This window comes from Ambystoma mexicanum, chromosome 6p (assembly GCF_040938575.1).
Source record: "Ambystoma mexicanum isolate Mex_15411 chromosome 6p, UKY_AmexF1_1, whole genome shotgun sequence".
NCBI classification, from domain to species: Eukaryota; Metazoa; Chordata; class Amphibia; order Caudata; family Ambystomatidae; genus Ambystoma; species Ambystoma mexicanum.
This window is the reverse complement of record NC_090935.1, coordinates 1,307,620,741-1,307,632,797: the sequence shown is the minus strand read 5'-3', so window position 1 is coordinate 1,307,632,797 and position 12,057 is coordinate 1,307,620,741. Positions and strand designations below refer to the sequence as shown.

Sequence of the window (12,057 nt, the reverse complement as noted above, 5' to 3'; positions counted from 1 at the left end):
CCCTCTTAAAAAGCGTGGATGAAGCCCTTGATTCACAAAAAACGGGGACATTGACGTAGAACACTTTGCTGTATTATTGTAACAGAATTCAGCAAGCCAAAGCAGTTCTAACCAACCTTGATCTGAGCCCAGATAACATTGTATCTACTTCTCTAATTCTTGGTTGACCCTCTCAGTTTGACTGTTACCCTCTGGAAGTATATACTTCTCTAATTCTTGGTTGACCCTCTCAGTTTGACTGTTACCCTCTGGATAACTCTTAGTTAAATTAATGTCTATTTTGAATTCTTTTCAAAATGCTTGCCAAAATTTGGAGACAAATTGGGTTCCTCGATCCGAAATAACCTGACTTGGTAGGCCATGTAACTTCTCCACATTCTGCAAAAATGCCTGAGCCAACGAAGTAGCCGTAGCTGCCCCTTTGATGGGAATAAAATGCCCCGCCTTCAAAAAAACATCTACCACCACAAGAATAGTTGAACAACCCTTATCAGGCGGCAAGTCCACAATGTAGTCCATAGAAACTGTATGCCAATGGTGAGGTGGAACCCGAAGTGGTACCAACAAACTCGCTGCCTTCTGATGATCAGACTTAAAACGTATAAATACTTCACAAGTTCTTAAATAATTCTCTATCTTCACGCATTTCCTTCCACCAAAATTCTTTGTAACAAGTCTGTCTTCTTGAATGCGGGGTGCTCTGTCAACGGAGAATCATGGCAATCCTTCAAAACTTCCATTCGTAACTCCTCCGATGGCAAATAGTTTGGCTTCCACAAAAGGTAAACCCTCCTTGATCTGACATGTAGGATCCTCTGTCTCCCAATCCAAGAGCTGCTTTTCGGACATCTGTTGTCGAATCATCACCCTACTAAGTTATAGTGGTAGCAGTAGCAGAGCAGCCAGGCTTATCTCAAGAGTATCTGAGCAGTAGCAGAGATTACACAAAGGGACCACAATTACTGTGACTCAAGCAAACACTGACTCAAGGTTTCAGGTAAAAAATAGAAGTACATTTATTTTTACACCATCAGGTATAAACACAACACCTCTATTAAACTTTAAACAAAACCACATGTTAAATCTACTACAACTAATCAATTCACTTTCTACAGTATGTCTCAAGGTAAGTACCCTGTGTTTGAATGAACCAGTGTTATGAACAAAACACGATACCGCGGATACGGTTGTTGCTATCACTTTTTGACAGTTCCGTCTACTTAATAACGTGTATCCGTGACATGGAATGCTACCGGGTCAAAAACACACTTCGCACCTTAGATACCCAGAGGGAGTTGGGGGCAAAAATCACAGGCAATATTTAGGTTAGGCAGGCAGTATCGAGAAACACTCAAACAGGAGTTCAAAAGTCAAAGGGTCAGAGCCAGGTTTAGGTGACATCGGAGACCTGTGCCGAAGATCACACCATTACAGTTCACGATTCAGCGTAGCCCAAAAGTACTTGGATATTGTCAAATGTTCGGAAGCAAACGTTATAAGGAGGGAAGACAAGGACGAGCCTTGAAGATGAAGAAAAGGGGTTCACCCAGTTTCCTCGAGTAGGACACAGTACCTTATTCCAACGATGCAGCTGGTGCCCTGGCAGTTGTTCCTGTTGGTTTCCCGCAGACCCACGATTCCTGGAGCTTCGTTGTGAAGGAGGACGTCTGAAGGGGGTCTGCACCACGCAGGGATGAAGACGGCAGCAGCGACAACGAAAAGGTGTGCTCCTTAAAAACAAGAGAGGCTCAGCCGGTCCACTACAGCAGTGTGCATCGATTTAGACCACGGCGGAGATCTCTGGCTGAAGAAGACGAGCTGGTTATCCCCACCAGGCTCAAGGGACAAAGACTCCGGACTGGATCTCCTCTTAGTCGTTGAAGGGAAGATAGCTGAGGACTGCAGCAGGGCTTCACCGGGACGGGGTAGTTGCAGCAGCCGTCATTCTCTCCGCTTCTCTTCGGATCCTTGTAGTTCCAGAGGCGACTGACTTCTAGCCCAAGAGACCTGCCTTTTATGCGCAAAACCCCCATTCACATAGCCTGGCTGTCAATCACGCAGCAGGGGGGTTGTCCAGCCGGGACAACCACCTCAGCTAATCATGACAAAGTGCGACTTGGGTTTCCTAGGATACCCTGTGCAGGGGGTGACACCCCTTCCCCACATTCAGTCTACCTAGACACCCAGGCGCCAAGAGGAGGGCTTCTCTGCAGAAGCCCTCCAAAAGACGGTGAACAAAGAAGGCGAACCTAGTTTGCCGCGCAAAGTAAAACACAAGAAGGACTTTAACAAAAAGAAATGGCGAAAAAACCCAACCGGCAGTTTGCAGGAGGACCCGGCGACGCTGGAGCCACTTTTCTGAATTTCCTATGCCCCCGGACCTTACGCCTTTCCATGAAGTATTAGAGCCTAGAGGGCCAGACGGGACTCTCTCGTGCCGCTTCGGCGGGGACAACGTGTGGAGCATCCAAAAGTTCCTGAGACACCCTCTGTATATCATCTTCTGTAACCAGTGCATATTTGTAGCCCTCAAGTTCAAAGGACAAGGAAAAGGGGTACCCCCACCTATAGCGCACTCCCTTCGATTGAAGCATCTTTGTCAGGGGAGAGCACTTCCGGCGTCTAGCCAAGGTGAAAGCCGACAGATCCTGATAAAATGGAGATCTGCAAACCCTCCCAGACGATCGGCCCGCTCTTTCGTGCAAGCTCCAGAATTTTACTTTTCTCTGAGAAGTAATCAAAATGCACCAAGACGGACCTGGGACCCCTACCGTGAGCCCCAGCTCTGTGCACCCTGTCGATGGTTGGTTCGTTGATGTTGGCATCCTTAAAAAGAGACCGAACCACAGCGTTAATGGCCCTGGCTAAATCCAGTTGTGTTTCACCTTCTCTATTTTCGAGATCGCCCAGTTTCAGGGCAACCTTCTCTCTCCTCTCCAATTCTGCAAGGCGCATATCTTAGTGAGTTTCCAGAACCTCGACTGAGGAGGAGTTGGCTTCCCGTGCCTGGACCCAGTCGTCGATGGTGTTAACTTTCTTGTCCAACGTGTCCAGCCTCACAGCTATATCAGCTCTGAACCCTCAGATTTCCTCTAGAAGGGCGGCCATACCCTTGGTAACGGCGCTGCCATCCACTATATCTGGACTCTGGGGGGCCGTCATGGTGAGGCAGGGATGTGAACTCAACGGAGTGCAACAGAACTTCTACAGGGATTCCGACTGAATCATAGGCACACCAGTTAGAATGAAACTCTGACCAGACCCCCTAGAAATACTACATGTGTGGAGGAGCACCACTTGGGGTGGAAGGAGAAACGGAATAAAGGATCACCAGAGGGCAAAACCACTTCTTCTAGCCAGCCTAGGACGCTGCGTGGACCAACACGTGGAGGGGGGTGACCACCTCCAATGGACTCCGTACGAGTTAGAGCCGAGGCCTAGGCGGAGGAACAGCAGCTCAGGAAGGTACTCTGCCTAATCACTGTGCAGTACCTGGGACGTTGTCTTTCAGCCTTCAGGTCCAACCCCCGGCGCCCGGGCTTCACCTTCTCCATCCCTGGTCGACTTGATGGAGGACTCCAGTGTATACTCCTGGCCCCCAGGCTGTGGCAGCTGGGGGGTCCCGTTGCCGTTGCTCCCTTAACATGCCTTGCCAGAGCTCCTTCATATATGTGGTGTGTCAACTCCCTGGACACTTACCAATCTTGAAGCGCCACAGAGCTATGTGGCGGCAGAGAGGTGGGGCAGGGGGGCTCTCGTATATTAAAAACACTGTCCTGTTCAAGTTCTATACCTGGATTGGGTCATCTCTATTATAACAAGTTATGCTTTGCAAATGTCCTGCGGTTCACAGCAGATTCCGAAGCAATTGTTTAATTATGATTTCACTCCCTTATAAATATGCTTGTCACTGAAACTGAAAACCTCGGGCTGGATACGTGTCGGGCCCACAGGTGATCCACTGTCCAGCGACTCCCACCCGCAGCCCGGCCCTGCACCCCACAGACCAACAGAAGGCCGGGGCTCACTCCCACGCGCCTCTGCAGCCCCTCCACGGGCAGTCAAGGGGACCGCCCGCTCTCTCCTCCAGCCACCGCTCCAAGGGGCCGCCCGTGCCTGCAGGGCTGCCCGACTGGGGGGGGCGCAAGGGGGGGTCACACACGCCACCGAACAAGGCTGACAGGCCGCACCAGAGCTTCGGTGCTCCGTGGAAGTAGGCTGGATGCCGGCGCCGGGCGGGAAGTGCACTCGTTCCGCCTCCTCACACAATGGCCCGTATCTTCAATATTTCGGTGGTTAAAAACGCTGGACCCAGATCTGGGTGTTCTCCTGTGGACTGGGCAGCCCCCGGTTGGGTCCGATGCTCACTCCTGAGGGGTCAGGGGGGGGGCTCTATCCCCTATAAAGCGACCCAAAGGAGGAGACCGACAGAGATGAGTCTGTGCATTTCAGCACCCCCTGGCGGTTCCTCGTGCCTCCCAGTCTTGACTCTGGCCTTAGGGTTTCTGTACAGCAACCTGATCCATGCAGGGAAGCCCTCGCCCACACCAAAGTGGGCCGGGCCCCGAGCAGCAAATTCCAACTCACAGAATCGAAGGTCTTGACCGCGTCTAAAGACGCTATCGCGCCTTCGCCCTGTTGACCGTTGGTTTGATCCACCACGTGGTGTTACGGCCCGGGACATAGCCAGTTTGGTCCGGTTGCACTAGTGTGTGTATTACCCTTTTGAACCTGATGGCTAGAGCTTCCGTTAGGATTTTGCAGTCCTGAAATATCAGAGAAAATGGTCTGTAAGAGCCTACGCCTAAGGGGAGTTTACCTGGTTTCAGGATCGATATTATTTTGCGCATGCTCTTTGGCAACTGGCCCAATTCGAGCGCTTCCTGGTTCACTTCCAGCAATTTGGCGGCTAAAGTAGTCTTATATGTCTTGTAGAACTCTCCGGGTAGCCCATCGGGTCCCGGGGTCTTGGACGTCGGCAGGCCGTCTATCACCGCTTCCAATTCCTCTGCCGTTAAGGGGGCCTCAAGCATCTGTGCGTGTTCTACTTCGAACTTCGCGAGGTCAACCTGGTCTAGGGCGTCTGCTATGTCCAAGTTATCTGCCTCACGAGTGCTTGAATATAGTAGAATTGCAACAAAAAAAACTGGTTTAACCCCTCCTGGGTTCTCGCCTCTTCCGAAGCCTTATTTTTAATCACGTAGATCGGGACTTTCTCAACCTCTTGTTTGGTTAGCCAGGCCAAAAGCCTTCTCGGTTTATCCCCTTCAGCATGTAGCCTCTTTGTGCATTTTGTGCAATTTAGATTCCCCAGCTTCTCCCATATCGCCTTGCACTGTAACCTAAGGGATACCAGTTCAGGTGGTTCCACCCCCTGTGAACCTGCTTGTGATTCCAACTTCCCTAGATCCCGTTCTCTCTCCCATGTTCCGTCAGGACCCTCCCCTTGAGTCCTGCTGTCTTCCCAATCACTGCTCCACTGACTACTACCTGGAGGATGTCAGAAAGTATGTACTCTGTATTATGCTCTGTTCAAGTATGCTATGTCAATTGTACTGCATTCCTTGTAATTATGTAACTAAGCCTACCACAAGTAAGAGCGCTGCAATGCCCTTGTGCTGTATGTGCGCTATAAAAATGCAAAAATAAAATAAAGGCGCCACACTCCGTTGCCTATCTGTCTACGCTACCTGTGTTGAGTCAAATGTAATCGTCTATCGTATCCTGCTGATACCCTTGGACCTCCCCCTCTAGCAATGTCCCTGCTCTCAATCTCCAGGTCGGATTTGGGGCCTTCCTGTGCGTGTACGCCCATTTTGCCGTTACCGGGGTGTGGTCTGAATGTTCTTGCTCTGTGGTGCATGCTAGTGAATTCTCCCAGTGTCTCACTCCCAGTAAAGAGGTAATCTATGCGTGTAAACGTGCAGTGTGGGGCGCTATAGTAGGAGCATCCCCTCTTGTCCTCATGTAGGCTCCTCCAGACTTCCTCCAGCTTCAGTTGCTCCAGAATTTTCTGGAGTACTTTCGCTGGCGGGTCCAGCCTCTTGTATTGGTCATCTGAACAATCTAGTAGCTGGTCCAGTGCACAGTTGAAATCCCTTGCCCAAATAAATGCTGCCTCCCTGTATGGGCCAGTCATGGTGCCAGTTTCCGAAAAAAAAGTTGTTGCGTTCGGATTTGGGCGCAAGTGTTGACTAAGCACACCTTGTTTTCCAGCATCCAATGCACCAGCACCCACCTGCCCTCTTGGTTTTCTTCTTGCGTTAGCAGTTGGAAAGTGACCCCCGGCGCTATCCCTGTCAACACCCCTCTGGCATAGGTTGAGCTGAACATTTGGCCGCTATCTTGGACTGCTTATGTCGTATCAAGTGTGTTTCCTGGAGCATTAACTGTTTTAGCTTTTGATTTGTTGAGCCAGGTGTGCACCCTCAACCTCTTTACATGGGAATTCAGTCCCAGGACATTCCAAGTTGATGCTGTGAGTTCATATCACTTTGTCTCAACAGGGCCCTTCAATTCCCATGTGCCTATCCTGACTCTTGTCTGTGTCCTGGTCCCTGGTATTTGCGTTAAGCTTCTTTATTGCTGCCATGATCGACCTCCAGGTGTCTACATCCTCTATCTGTCTTGCAGCTCTTGTAGAATCTCCTCTCCTGGGTGGCACGTCACACGGCCTTTGTCACTTTACCCTTGTATACTTTGTTTCTTGCGCCATCATAACGCCTCATCCTTATTACGTGCGCTCCCCTTCTCGTGCCTCTAACAGAACAGAAAACATTAACTGTAAACAAATGCCCAGCCACCCTCCCCCTGTGTGGGCAGCGCGGCTTCTCTTGCACTGCCCTTCGAAGGTGTGTTAAAACTGGCATCTCAATTTATGGAACAGTGTGGGGGTTTCGTGTCCTGTCGTCTTCCGTGGCAGAACCAAAGCTTGTGGCTCCTCTGATTATATAGCACCTGGCTTACGCTATATCAATAGTGTTATAACGCTCTTTTGTGGTGTTCGGTCCGCACATGTCACGGAGGGTGGTTTTCATTGTCACCGTTTCTGGGTCTCTGCTGAGGTATGCCTTGTTGGCCAACCCACGCATGGGCTTCCTCCATCATTTCGAAGTGCAAACTGCCTTCTCTTATCACCTTCGGTTTGGCGGAGACAGTAGCATGTAGCACATGTTCGCTACCCTAAGGCGTTCGTTGATGGGCCAAAGCAAGCCTGTTGTCTCTGGACCAGAGCTGTATAGTCGGGATAAATCGTTATTCTAAAGGAGTTCCTGGTTATCACCACTCCCTTCCCTCGAGAATTGCAGTATTTTTTCCCAGTCTTTGTAGTTCATGATCTTCGAGGGACTCTTCCTGGTCAGGGCCCTGTGGGCACTCGACCGCGAAGCCGTGGGACAGCACCCCCACTCTGACCTCTTGCAATAGTAGATTCTCAACATAGTTTTTGGTTCCCTGCCCTCCTCCCCCTCAGGCAGGCCAACAATCCAGACATTATTTCTGCGAGCCCTCCCCTCCGCATCTTCCGCCCTGTGCTCTAGGATCTTCACCCGCTGTAATACATCTGACATTTGGGACCGGGTGGTGACTATATCAGTATTCTGTACCTGCTGTTCTGCCATGTTCACTCGGCCTGCCAGGGTTCTTACATCCTGACGAAGGAGGCCTATATCCACCATAACCGTGTCCAATTTGTTTTCCAGGGACGCCTTAAGGGCTGCTATAGCCTCCAGTATAGGGCCATCGTCCCGGCCTCCTCCTTGCTGTTCAGAGCTAGTCGAAGCCATGCTTGTGTCCGACAAGGTGGGTTGGTTTGTTTGCCTCTTCCGCCTTTTGGTTTGTCTGGCATTTTCTTCCCCTTGGCAAGATCTAGGACTCGGTCACCTCATAAGATCCTGGAGCGCAGTATGTCACCCCAGGTGGCGTTATCACTTGGACGTCCGAGGGCCTCTCTGCACAACTATGCAGTCCTCTGTGAAAGTTCTTGACGTGAGTTCAGCGCTGCCGGGCCGGACTGGGGTCACTTCTCCCCCCTCCACCTCCTTGCAGGCTCAGAGGGCTGGTTTTTATACCCCTGTGCGGTTTCCCTGCCCCTACCAAAATCTCCTGGGTGGGTTTGCCTTACATTCCAATTGGTGTATGTAACTGAATGTCCTGCTTCGCAGGTGCGCTGTGGTGGTCAGGGCGTCATACCTTCCTGTGCTGGTTATGGCCTGGTACCAGCTCCTCACACGGGGTGCATTTAAGCAGGGTGTACCTGTTCTGCATCTGCCTGGCCCAGCTGGACAGGTGGAGTTCAATCTATGCTAAGAGACAAGAGTTGTGGTCTCCCAACTATCGGCTTAGTGTACTCCCTACTCCCTCCTTCCCATCGTTAACCCCAGGTAGTTTGTCCAGAGGCCTTTAACTTCTCTCTGCGTTTGGCCAGATCCTACAATGGCCTGGCATCACGCTCCTTTATGTGGGTCATATACTCGGGATTATGTGCTCAAAGGGTGTCCCTGACATCCATGTGCTGTGCTGAGCGGTGCGGTCTAGTTGACATCTGGGGGTGTGGGGGGGGGTGATGGACTGCACCCTCCCACGTATCAAACAGTGTTTCTTTACTAGTTTCAGTTGCTTGTCTCAAATTTCATACAGAGGTATGCTGCCTCCCTTGTCCTCCGACAGGTTCTTTGCAGCCTCGGTGGTGAGTGCCTCATCTGTGTAGTAGCCTGTGGTGATGCGTGTCCCCTTTGAGCGGAATTCCCATCACTGATACTGCTGCCGTGTCTCAAGGGGCCAGGGGGGTTCTCTTTATGTCCGATTCACTCCAGAGTGCCCGTGCTATAATTGGGCCTTCTGGTTAGGGGACTTATCAAGCACCCTCGTAGCGTTAGTTCGGCCCCTGTTGCGCTGCTCTAGCAGCCTGTCCTGGCCCAACACAGAGAATCCAAGTTTGTGTTTAAACAGTGTAATGAAACGACAAATAATGTCCCCCAACCCCTGTTGCCGGCGGGGGTGTGTGTGGACCTCGTAGTGGGCCCAAAGCCTGCGCTGTTCTGCGGCATGTATCCGTTTCTGTACCGCTCTCCCTCACATGCATCTGGGTGGCCTCTGCTGGTACCTCCTGCTTCTCTCCCTGCCCCCGGGTGCCGTGTTAGCCCAAAGGAGCGGACCTGCTATCTTCCCCGTCCTGGGACTGCAGACTTTGTTGCTGTTGTAGTGCATGAAGACAACGTGGAAATCGTCCAGGTCTCGTTGTGGCTTCTGACGGCCTGCGGGCTCGACTGCTCCCGATGAGTGATATGGACATGGGTGCTGCGTTGCCCTCGAGCCATTGGCCCAACGGGGCGGTGTGCTGCTCTCACCCCCCGGGAGGGGGCTGGTGTTGCCTGCTGTTGGGGTCCATCTGGACTTTGCTGTCCCCCACAAAGGGGGAGGGCCAAGGATGACTGGTCTCCCCAGTTACCCCTCCACTATGTCACCGGTCCTGTGACCACCACCGCTGAATCTGCACTAGTGCACACATCTCCTATAGTCCGGGGCCGCTGCCAAGCCGATTTTCAGCACCAGCACTTCCACACCTGGGGTCCCAGCGACCCATGCACAGCGCCCAGCTGGCGGTTCTGTGGACGCCGTTTGCCTTACGGTTAGCTCATGCCGGGCGGCTTGGGTACCTCCCAGTTCACCGAGGTCCTGTCAGATGTCCTTTTGTTCTTAGCGTATTTCCTGGAGCCTGCATGCGACGCGGCTCTCACTGATCCTGCTGCCGCGAGTCTCTCATTTCCGGTAGGGCCGCCATCGGCCTGCTCACTGCAAGGGTCCTCCTTGGCAAGCCGCACAGCATGCGCCTGCCATCTTGGATTCGGAAGGAGGTTTTTCCAATGTTCTTAATTTGCATGTTACTTCCTCCGATTCTCAACGGAAAGCTCTCCAGCTGTTCCCTGGATGTTACGCCGCTGGTTTGTTGCTTTTTAGTTGTATTAAGTGGCGTATCAAGCCATTTTACTTCAGGATCATCTTGGAGCTCCTGAGCTTCACTGTCCATAACATGGCCACAAAGCCACGCCCCCCCTCCCCGTACCCAGATTTCTATACGTCATGAGCTCGGTCCCGGTATGGATTCCGATCCCCCCGCCCCAAGAGGATTGCACGCTTACAGAAAGGGATATCCCAGTCTATACGGGGCAGTAAGAAACCCCGAGTGGCCAGGAGAATACTGTTTAGGGGACCAGGAACAGGGGGGGGCGGGAATTGGGGGTCCCAGTAATGTCTAGATATCTTACGGCAGCGCAATTGGCACCAATGCTACACTGGTCCTCACGTGGCATGGAACGGTGGACATCCCGTTGGAGTGTGTAGGGTGTATGAAAGGTAAGGAGGGGCGTGGGGAGTCCACTATTAGAATCCACAAGAATGACTCTCCGCTACTGAGACAATGCACTCAGCGAGAACTCAAGCCGGGGTGAGGCCCCTTTACACCAATGGACCCTGAGGGACTTCTTTTAAGGGGGTTCTCCCCTGCAATTCGAGGAACGCAAAACCAAATGCTCTCTACCAGAACAAGAAAGGTTCCATTGCATGCAAATCAGACATTGGATTACATCTAAAGAGTGTAGCGAAGCAGGGGATATACTGCCATACATGAATAAATGGGAACAGGACCTGGCGGTGGCGAGTACAGGGGAAGGATGGGGCAGATATGGGGACAGGTGCAGAAAAGCTCCCGATGCTCTATGTTAAAGGTGTCAGTTTATAAAAAGGTATATATGAGATGGTACATGACCACACACAGACTGCACACAATGAACCCGGATAACTCGAGGGAATGCTGTATGGGCCGTAGCCAGGTGGGGGACATTGGGCACGGCCACCACACATGTCCCAAGGAAAAAAATGTTTTGGAAGGAAATTGAGCCACATTCGTGAGATCGTGGGGGTGCAGTAACCCATGTGTCCAAAAGTGATCCTATTCTGAGTGGTGGCAGAGGGGTTGTATTACGCTAGCGGTGCAAGGGCCACACTAATCACCCATATGCTCACTCCAGCGAGGATTACTGTGGCACACAACTGGAAATCGGAACAAGGACATATATCGGCAATGTGGTGGGGGTCATGGCTCTGGACAAAGTCTGGGCGTTGGCAGAGGGTAAATACCAAAGTTTTGGAAATACAGGACTCCCATTTCTTGGGTTTGTAGCCAAAAAGAGACCAACAGTTTCACAAACCCGCCCTGCTCAGGAACTCAGTGTTGCGAGTCTAAAAATGGGCCGGACTGGACACAAGAAAGGGAAACCTGAAGGAACAAGGCGACAGACTATATATGCAAGAGCACCAACAAAGTTAAAATTTGTTAGGAGTTGGGGGAGTGGAGGGGGAAGCAGCAGGGGGAAAGGTGGGCGGGTATATGGAGATGGAGAAAACCCAAGGGAAGAACCAGCCTCTTTGTGGGGGATTGTGAAATATATACAAGTGACATTGTGTATAACCAGAAAGACTAGGGGAAGGGGAGGATCCTTCTCTGCTGGAACCTTGTTTCCTTTTCTTTCCCTTCAGGACTATGTTTGGAACTTTGGGAGGAAGTTGGTGTATAGCTCAAAGACATTCCCCTGTCACGTTAGTGTGAAAAGGGTCAGCTTAGGATTTTGGGGACAGGACAGAGCAATCTTGATTGAACATCCTGACACAGATGCTCAATAGTTTTGTTGCGGCAGGGAACCCCCTCAGAGTTAGGGATAGGTAGGATTTCCCCAACCCCTCGTTTTCTTTTGAGAATAAAAGTCTTTGATAAATATTAAAACGGAACTGCATCCCAGTCCTGATCCCTTAGAGTTACCATGAACATCTGAAATCACTTTAGACCCAAACAAAGTGCCAATATACACCATTATCAAACACTGAATGGTGCAAATCACAGATAATTTCTTAATCCAAATATCATGGACAAAACTACTCCTATGCAATACACAGTAACTAGGGAACAAGCCCAAAAAGTGACAAAACAAGTAGGTGCCAAACAAGCCATGCAAACTCAAGTACCAGCACCCTTAGTCCTCTATCACTAAATGTAGCCTTTAA

At 51.1% G+C, this 12,057-nt stretch overlaps 1 protein-coding gene across 3 annotated transcripts in view; it reads right to left on the bottom strand.

Annotated features, from left to right (window-relative positions):
- Positions 1-12,057, bottom strand: part of LOC138510365 (perilipin-2-like) — a 559,070-nt gene that overhangs the window by 400,903 nt on the left and 146,110 nt on the right. The window lies entirely within an intron of this gene.